The sequence below is a fragment of the Bos javanicus genome, chromosome 16 (genome assembly GCF_032452875.1).
Source record: "Bos javanicus breed banteng chromosome 16, ARS-OSU_banteng_1.0, whole genome shotgun sequence".
In the NCBI taxonomy this organism is placed as follows: domain Eukaryota; kingdom Metazoa; phylum Chordata; class Mammalia; order Artiodactyla; family Bovidae; genus Bos; species Bos javanicus.
This window is the reverse complement of record NC_083883.1, coordinates 68,566,009-68,575,492: the sequence shown is the minus strand read 5'-3', so window position 1 is coordinate 68,575,492 and position 9,484 is coordinate 68,566,009. Positions and strand designations below refer to the sequence as shown.

Sequence of the window (9,484 nt, the reverse complement as noted above, 5' to 3'; positions counted from 1 at the left end):
TTCTTATCATCCATGAGTTCACTAGAGTAGCACTTTCAATATCCTTTAAAGAACTTTTCCTTTGCATTTAAAACTTGGCTGCCTGTTTGGCCCAAGAGGCCTGGCTTTCAGCCAGCTAGGCTTTTGATACAGCTTCTTCACTAAGCTTAATTGTATTTCTAGCTTTTGATTTAAAGTGGAAGACATATGACTCCTGCCTTCACATAAACACCTAGACGCTATCATAGGGTTATTAACTGGCCTAATTTCAATATTGTTGTGTCTCAGAGAATAGGGAGGCCTGAGGAGAGGGAGAGAGATGGGGGAATAGTTAATTGGGTGGAGCACCCAATACTAATTGGGTGTAGTATGTGATGTCCCTTTGATGACATTAACATCAAAAATCACTAACCACAGATCACCATAACAAATATAGCAATAATTTAAAAGTTTGAAATAGTTTGAAAATTACCAAAATATGACAGAGACATGAAATGAATAAATGTTGTGGGAAAAATGGTACTGATAGACATCCTGAACTCTGGGTTGCTAGAAATCTTTGATTTATTTTTAAAAAAATGCAATAAAGGGAAGTGTTATAAAACAAGATTTGCCTAAAGTTTCAACTTGCTTAATGTTGGCATTTTTCCTGAGAAAAATAACACAATTTCCTAAAACATAGGAGCCTATTAAAGGAATTAGAAAAATCTAGACTATGTCTTGGAGAAGGCAATGGCACCCCACTCCAGTACTCTTGCCTGGAAAATCCCATGGACGGAGGAGCCTGGTAGGGCTACAGTCCATGGGGTCGCTAAGAGTTGGACACGACTGAGTGACTTCACTTTCACTTTTAACTCTCATGCATTGGAGAAGGAAATGGCAACCCATTCCAGTGTTCTTGCTGGAGAATCCCAGGGACGGGGGAGCCTGGTGGGCTGCCATCTATGGGGTTGCACAGAGTCGGACACGACTGAATCGACGCAGCAGCAGCAGCAGATAATGTCTTGCATTTATACCTGAATAATTAAACCATTCCAGTTGCTTTTTATAACTAGACTTGGGGTCACTAATACTACAAACTCAAGCAAAAAATAGCAGGGGTGTTTTCTTTCTGCCTTGTCTAAAAGGAAAATGTGCATTAATTATTAAATGATTATTTATAAGTATAGTTCCCCTTAGATTTATACCCAAGGGCAACCATTTAAAGTAGTATATTCATAACATTAACTTGTTTTGTTTCAAGAAGTTGTGACAAAAGGCTTGGAACTTCATGGAGGGAACAAAGCAAGGGAAGGAACCAAATCACACTGAATATTCAGGATTGGTGGAAACAATAACTCTGATGCTTATATTTTATATATGATGAAACTGAACCTAAAGAGATAAAGTTATTTACCCTAACTCACACAGCTAGCAAGCAGCAGGACTAGAATTTCACTCTAGAATCCATAGTTTCCACTATGCCAGCCTGGCTAAAGATCTGAATTTCCAACAGATACAAGGATGATTGCTGATCTCAGAGCTCAGTCTTCCACAATTATGAAACTAGCCAATAGATCCTTACAGAAGATGAGTAAACCGAAAATGGCAAACGAGGAGAAGACTAACTTCCAGAGAAGAAAACCGGCCTCTAGGTTCATGTCAGCCCACATACTTTCCATGTGGCCGAGGGCAACTCATTACCTTCTCTGGATCTCAGTTTCCTTATCTGAAAAATGGAGACTTTTACTAAATTACTCTAAGATTCCTTTCAAGCTTCAGAGTGCAAGATCTCACAGTACTTGCTCTGTACAGAAAGTCCTGACTGTTTTTCGTTATTGTATGTGGTTCTTAAGATCCCTCAGGATAGATGGCTTGCCTACAGAGCCCAGAGAGCAAGACAGAAAAAGATACAGTCCTTCAGGTCAGAGTCTGGCTGCAATCAGCCTTTTGTTGTTGTTGTTCTGTTGCTGAGTCACGTCCAACTCTTCCTCCTGCCTTCAATTATTCCCAGCACTGGGGGCTTTTCCAGCGAGTCGGCTCTTCACATCAGGTGGCCACAGTATTGGAACTTCAGCTTCAGCTTCATTCCTTCCAATGAATATTCAAGACCGATTTCCTTTGGGACTGACTGGTTTGATCTCCTTGCAGTCCAGGGGACTCTCAAGAGGCTTTTATCCAGCACCACAGTTCAAAAGTATCAATTCTTCAGTGTTTAGCCTTCTTTATGGCCCAACCCTCACATCCATACATGACAACAGGAAAAACCATAGCTTTAACCACACAGACCTTTGTCAGCAAAGCGGTGCCTCTGCTTTTTAATATGCTGCCTAGCTTTGTCATAGCTTTCCTTCTAAGAAACGAGTGTCTTTTAATTTCATGGCTGTAGTCACATTCCACAGTGATTTTGGAGCCCAAGAAAATAAAATCTATCACTGCTTCCAGTTTTTCCCCATCTATTTGCCAGGAAGTGACAAAACCAGATGCCACGATCTCAGTTTTTTGAATGCTGAATTTTAAGTCTTACATAAGCAGCAAGAAACAACCAACTTCCCACTACCTTTCCAAGTCAGGAACTGCATTTGTTTGCATGGACGCCTTTTTCATTAAAGGGAATTTTATTGCCTAGTCTCTGCCTTATTTTTGATTATGCAAAGATAGAAAAGAAAATAATACATTTTGAAAAACACTTATTTATTTTGTTTATTTCTTTGGATGTGTCAGGTCTTAGTTGCAAGGGAGTTAACCAAATAGATAACCAAGTGGGCATGTGTAGTGTGCTCCAGGAAGAGGAAAGAGCTTAGTGTGACTTGAGTGGAGATTGAAGGAAGGAAAGAGGGAAAGAGAAAGGGGAAAAGAGAGGAAGAACAATAGAAGGAAAGACCTTATCTCAAAAATGAGTTACCTAACTGCAAACTTAATTTACATTAACCTGAATCTCTGGAAGGATTACTTCTCCCAAAGCAGCACTTGTTTGTAAATGGACCTGTACTACAATATTCAGTACTCCAGATAAATGTAGCATAGATTCAAATAAAAATTTTACATTTGTATTTTCAATTAGAAAACTATTTAGGAAAGAGGGACATGCATTTAATTGGCATAAGTAGCTTTGTTCAGTAACAGAGCTGAAGGACTTCTCTGGTGGTACAGTGGATAAGAATCTGCATGGCAATACAGGAGACACAGTTTCCATCCTTGGTCCAGGAAGATTGCACGTGCTGCGTGGCAATTAAGTCCATGTGCCACAACTACTGAGCCTGGCTCTAGATCCCCTGAGCTGCAACTACTGAAGCCTTGTTCACCTAGAGCTGGTGCTCTGCAGCAAGAGGAGCCACTGCAATGAGAAACTCACGCACCTCAACAAGGGAGTAGGCCCCACTCACCGCAACTAGAGAAAGACTGCACGCAGCAGTGAAGAACCAGCACACCCAAAAATTTAAAATAAAATAGCAGAGCTGAAAATCTATCTATCTGTCACCTATCTATTTATATTTAATCCCCCAGGACAACAAACATCTGTCCACCTACCTAGCACACTGCAGGTGATATAAGGACAGAAGCACCAGGTCTGGAGTGGTTTGAGTGAATCTGGGATGCAGCAACCTGCACCCATCTGATACCCCAGCCCAAAATATTAGTTTCAAGAATAGGAAAATATTGTTTTCTAGTAACAAAAGCCACTCCTACTGAGTAGGTGAGTAGCTCTATATGGAATGCTAGTTTAGTCATTGATGATTCCTTTCTGTAGCTTCTTTTTGCTTAGAGTAAGGTCAATAACTTTAATTGGAGTTTAATAAATGTCAACAATAAAATGATAAATTTATTTGAAAACATTGGAGTTTATTTAAATAAAGAAAACAGCAATAAAACTGGTCAGGCTTAACTGTAATGTGTACTCAACCCTGGAAACTATCTTGAGCGTCTCCCCAAACAAGAAGCAATTTTCAGTTATAATAACTTTACTGAGCATTTTACAGGCATTAATTCATTTATTCTATACAACACTTCTATGAGGTAGATACTAGTGTGGTCCCAATTTTAATAGATGAGAAAACTAAAGCACAGAGAATTTAAGGAAGTTGCCCAAGGTGCATAGACAGTAAAAGGTAGAGCTGGGACTCGAACTCTGGTGGCATGGGTCCAGAGTTGGGCTCTATACCAATCCCCATTCAGCTTTTCCAGTGGGATAAGTGTGTACTGTGAACTTAAGCACTTTGCCAAATACTGTTCATCTGTTACCTATTTTAATCCTTTTAACAAACTGTGAAACTCTGAAGTAGGTACTATTATTATATCCATTTTTATAGATAAATTTACCAGTCTGGTTTTAGCCTCAGAACTGTTACCACCAGCTGATGTTGCCTGTAAACCATGCTCCATTTTTTTTCTTTTTATAAAAACTGGCATACGATTTATTTACAATCCATTTTTCTTTTGTTGTTGTTTTTTATGTCTCTTAAAAGTTTATTACAACGGTCAAGATTTATATTCATTCTGGGAATTCCCTGGCAGTCCACTGCTCAGGACTCTGCACCTCCACCGTGAGGGTTTGGGTTCAGTCCCTAGTAGGGGGGACCGTTCGCTTTCTTCCACTAAATTGTCTGCCAAGATTTGCATCTGGCAACTGAAGACCCTTTTAGAAGTGTATTTCGGATATTATCCTTAGTTTCATGCAAGAAATGAGCTAAAATTCGATATAAAAGAGGTATTGTATTATCCTTTGATTCTTCAAAAATCACTTAGTTGACAGATGAGAAACTGTCCATGAACCACAGGTTGACCAGAATCTCCTGAGGGACAGACTCATATACTCATATTGAATTCCAAGTACTCCCGAATTGACTCATTAATGAGAAGGTTTTCATGAGACAATGATGGTTTATCAGCAAGGGCACTGAAAAGTTCAGCTCAAATCCTCGCCCTTAAATGCTGCGATACTTTTCTTTTTCCCAGGGAGTCCTTTAAAATGGCCTCAGCTCCGCAGCAGTTGCCAGTTTTCAATGGCCAGTGGTTTGCCTGCAGTCCATTTGCTTCTTGACGACATTTGTTTTTACTTCCAAGAGAACTGTTTCACTGAATGCTACATGAGACAATCATCTCCTGTGGGATCTGATAACCAAATCATGTGGGATTTGGTAACAAAATCAGATTTGAGCTTTGAGATAACACTAATGAGAAAACGCTTTGGGGAAAAAGTTCCATCCTTAGTTATTTATGGGGCTGTTTTGTAAAACCAAAACAAACAGAGAACAAATGCACAGTATTAATGTAAATAAAATAGTTCCTAAGACACTATACAATCATCTATAAGCTGAATTTTATTCATATTGTACCTTTTTTTTACAAGAAAATTTTGAAAATCAAAATTTGTGCGTGTGGAACAAAAGTATTTAGTAAGTTCCAAGTTAATAAAGATCTACAAGAAAGACAAATACACAGAACCTGTCTGTGAAGTTGAACACAGGACGAGATGGAGACGATTTATGATGCCACAGCCAGATAAGACAAGTCCTGAATCATAAAATCAAGAAAATAAAGGAGCAATTGTCCTTCTTTTGAGGCTTAGTCATTATGACAAATTTTTCTTGAGGGATGAAAAATTTGACTGAATCAGAACAAGAATTCATAGATTACAGGTGGCTAACAATATGTTGAGTGGAATAAAACAGAATAATGTTGTTGGTCATTCACTGATTTGTTGAATATTTATTGAACAATCACCCTGCCTGGATTGTATAAAACATGAGGGTCAGATCCATGGGCGATAAAAAGAAGTAGATGACTTTATTGGTCCTAGCCCTTGTAGACAGAAGACAAACGTAAAAAAATACTTTCATCCCAAAGCTGTCTATGAATGGTAGCATATTGAAGGAAAAGCGAAAGTGAAAGCCGCTCAGTCATGTCTGCCTCTTTGTGACCCCATGGACTACGCAGTCCACCGAATTCTCCAGGCCAGAATACTGGAGTGGGGAGCCTTTCCCTTCTCCGAGGGATCTCCCCAACCCAGGGATAGAACCCAGGTCTCCCGCATTGCAGGCAGATTCTTTACCAGCTGAGCCATAAGGGAGGATGGAAAAGACACTGAATATTTTTTTGCCATGTTAAGACAGACTTCCCTGCTAGTCCAGTGGTTAAGGGTCTGTGTTTCCAACTCAGAGGGTACGGGTTTGACCCCTGGTCGGGAAACAGGGATCCCACATGCCTCGTGGTGTGGCCCCCCAAAAAGATAGGAAACCTCACCGTGAATTGGGAGAAAAAATTTTCTCTTAAAGAGAGGCCAAATAAAATAAAGATCGACAGGGAATACCTGACTATTGGTTGCAATACTGATACCCTTTCAATTTCTTTTCCCAGAACTTTCCTGGACCTAGCTTTATTATTGCTTCAGGGTCCATAAGATAATGAAGAGCCTGTATAATAAGTTCCCAATTTTTCCAAAGTTACCTAGAGCTAGTATTATTTACAGCCACAGTATTCTAACAGTGATAGGGAGAAACAGGTCGTAGGACAAGTCAGGTTATTGCAGTATTCCAAGTGGAAGGGGATGACAGCCTAAACAAGCCTGAAAACACTGAGAAGGAAAAGAAGATGGATCAGTTACTGATATCCAAGGCAGAATCAATAACTCTTACTGCTCTATTTGATAGGACAATGTGGCAAAGATAATTGCTCAGTTCAGTTCAGTTCAGTAGCTCAGTCTTGTCTGATTCTTTGCAACCCCCTGAACCACAGCATGCCAGGCCTCCCTGTCCATCACCAACTCCCAGAGTTCACTCAAACTCATATCCATCGAGTCGGTGATGCCATTCAGCCATCTCATCCTCTGTCGTCCCCTTCTCCTCCTGCCCCCAATCCCTCCCAGCATCAGAGTCTTTTCCAATGAGTCAACTCTTTGCATGAGGTGGCCAAAGTATTGGAGTTTCAGCCTCAGCATCAGTCCTTCCAATGAACACCCAGGACTGGTCTCCTTTAGGATGGACTCGTTGGATCTCCTTGCAGTCCAAGGGACTTGCAAGAGTCTTCTCCAGCACCACAGTTCAAAAGCATCAATTCTTTGGTGCTTAGCTTTCTTCAGAGTCCAACTCTCATATCCATACATGACCACTGGAAAAACCATAGCCTTGACTAGACGGACCTTTGTTGACAAAGTAATATCTCTGCTTTTCAATATACTATCTAGGTTGGTTGTAACTTTCCTTCCAAGGAGTAAGCGTCTTTTAATTTCATGGCTGCAATCACCATCTGCAGTGATTTTTGGAGCCCCCAAAAATAAAGTCTGACACTGTTTCCACTGTTTCCCCATCTATTTCCCATGAAGTGATGGGACCAGATGCCATGATCTTCGTTTTCTGAATGTTGACCTTTAAGCCAACTTTTTCACTCTCCTCTTTCACTTTCATCAAGAGGCTTTTTAGTTCCTCTTCACTTTCTGCCATAAGGGTGGTGTCATCTGCATATCTGAGGTTATTGATATTTCTCCCAGCAATCTTGATTCCAGCTTGTGCTTCTTCCAGCCCAGCGTTTCTCATGATGTACTCTGCATATAAGTTAAATAAGCAGGGTGACAATATACAGCCTTGACAAACTCCTTTTCCTATTTGGAACCAGTCTGTTTTTCCATGTCCAGTTCTAACTGTTGCTTCCTGACCTGCATATAGGTTTCTCAAGAGGCAGGTCGGGTGGTCTGATATTCCCATCTCTTTCAGAATTCTCCAATTTATTGTGATCCACACAAAGGCTTTGGCATAGTCAATAAAGCAGAAATAGATGGTTTTATGGAACTCTCTTGCTTTTTTGATGATCCAGTGGATGTTGGCAATTTGATCTCTGGTTCCTCTGCCATCAAAACCAATACAATATTGTAAAGTAATTAACCTCCAATTAAAGTAAATAAATTTATATTTAAAAAAACACACACATTAAAAAAAATAAAAAATAAAACCAGCTTGAACATCTGGAAGTTCACGGTTCACATATTGCTGAAGCCTGCTGCTGCTGCTGCTGCTGCTGCTAAGTCGTTCAGTCGTGTCCAACTCTGTGCGACCCCAGAGACGGCAGCCCACCAGGCTCTGGGGTCCCTGGGATTCTCCAGGCAAGAACATTGGAGTGGGTTGCCATTTCCTTCTCCAATGCATGAAAGTGAAAAGTGAAAGAGAAGTCGCTCAGTCGTGTCTGACTCTTAGTGACCCCATGGACTGCAGCCCACCAGACTTCTCCATCCATGGGATTTTCCAGGCAAGAGTACTGGAGTGGGATGCCATTGCCTTCTCCGCTGAAGCCTGGCTTGGAGAATTTTAAGCATTACTTAACTAGCGTGTGAAGAACTGAAGTGAAGTCGCTCAGCCGTGTCTGACTCTTTGCGACCCCATGGACTAGTAGCCCACCAGGCTCCTCCGTCCATGGGATTCTCTGGGCAAGAATACTGGAGATCGAACCCAGGTTTCCCGCATTGCGGGCAGACGCTTTAACCTCTGAGCCACCAGGGAAGCCCCTTACTAGCATGTGAGATGACTGCAATTGTGCGGTAGTTAGAGCATTCTTTGTCATTGCCTTTCTTTGGAATTGTAATGAAAACTGACCTTTTCCAGGCCTGTGGCCACTGCTGAGATCATTGCTGTATGTTTACAAAACCATTACGTTCTTCTGGGCACACTGCTAAGCATTGGTACAAGTATCATGTGGTGTAGTAATGATGAATTCTTACCGTGGAATATAAATAAAAGTTACGTGTCAGTCTAGTCCAAGGTAATTAAGAGTTATTAATGGTGGTTCAGAGCTAAAAAATCCGCATGCCAATGCAGGAGTTGCGGGTTTGATCTCTGGGTTGGGAAGATCCCCTGGAGAAGAAAATGGCAACCCCCGCCATTATTCTTGCCTGGGAAAGTCTCATGGGAAGAGGAGCCTGGCAGGCTGTAGTCCCTGGGGTTGCAAAAGAGGTGGACATGACTTAGTAACTAAACAACCGCAACAAATACTTTCTCCACTCCCGTTTTTGTCCATCCAGTTCAAAGACTCTTACGATGGTAGTGTTTCCAGATAGATGAATCTTGAATCCCTGAGTCACCGGTTTGTGGTTTGTTACTTTTATAGTGAAATTGTCTTTAGTAGCAATTGTTTTCTAAGGAATCCAAGGTACCCCCAGTTTTTGAAATGTTGCAACATTTTCCTTATTTTACTGTTCTGGAACCAGTTTGTACTGTTTCTCAGCTGAGGTACTACTGCACCATCTGCGTTCCACATGGCGAGTTTACAATTCCCATGTGGGTCTGTGTTTTTCCTGCTCTGTTCCCTTTCTCATCAAGGCGGTGCTCTTTCCAGTGTCCTTCTTATAGGCAGACATCTCATTTTCAACTGTTTGCTTGCCTCATGCAGGTTCAAGGCTCTATCTGCTTTCGTTCTTTCTTTCTTCCTTTCTTTTTTCTCTTGGCTATTCCATTGGGCATGCAGGATCTTAGTGCCCAGACCAGGGATCAACCCCAGGCCCCCTACAGTGGAAGCACAGAGTTCTAACCACTGGACTGCC

The 9,484-nt window shown here is 41.2% G+C and overlaps 1 pseudogene; it reads right to left on the bottom strand.

The window, feature by feature from the left end:
• Window positions 1-4,553: 4,553 nt before the first annotated feature.
• LOC133227379 (centrosomal protein 20-like) lies at window positions 4,554-9,201 on the bottom strand (annotated as a pseudogene).
• Between the last annotated feature and the right edge of the window lie 283 nt (window positions 9,202-9,484).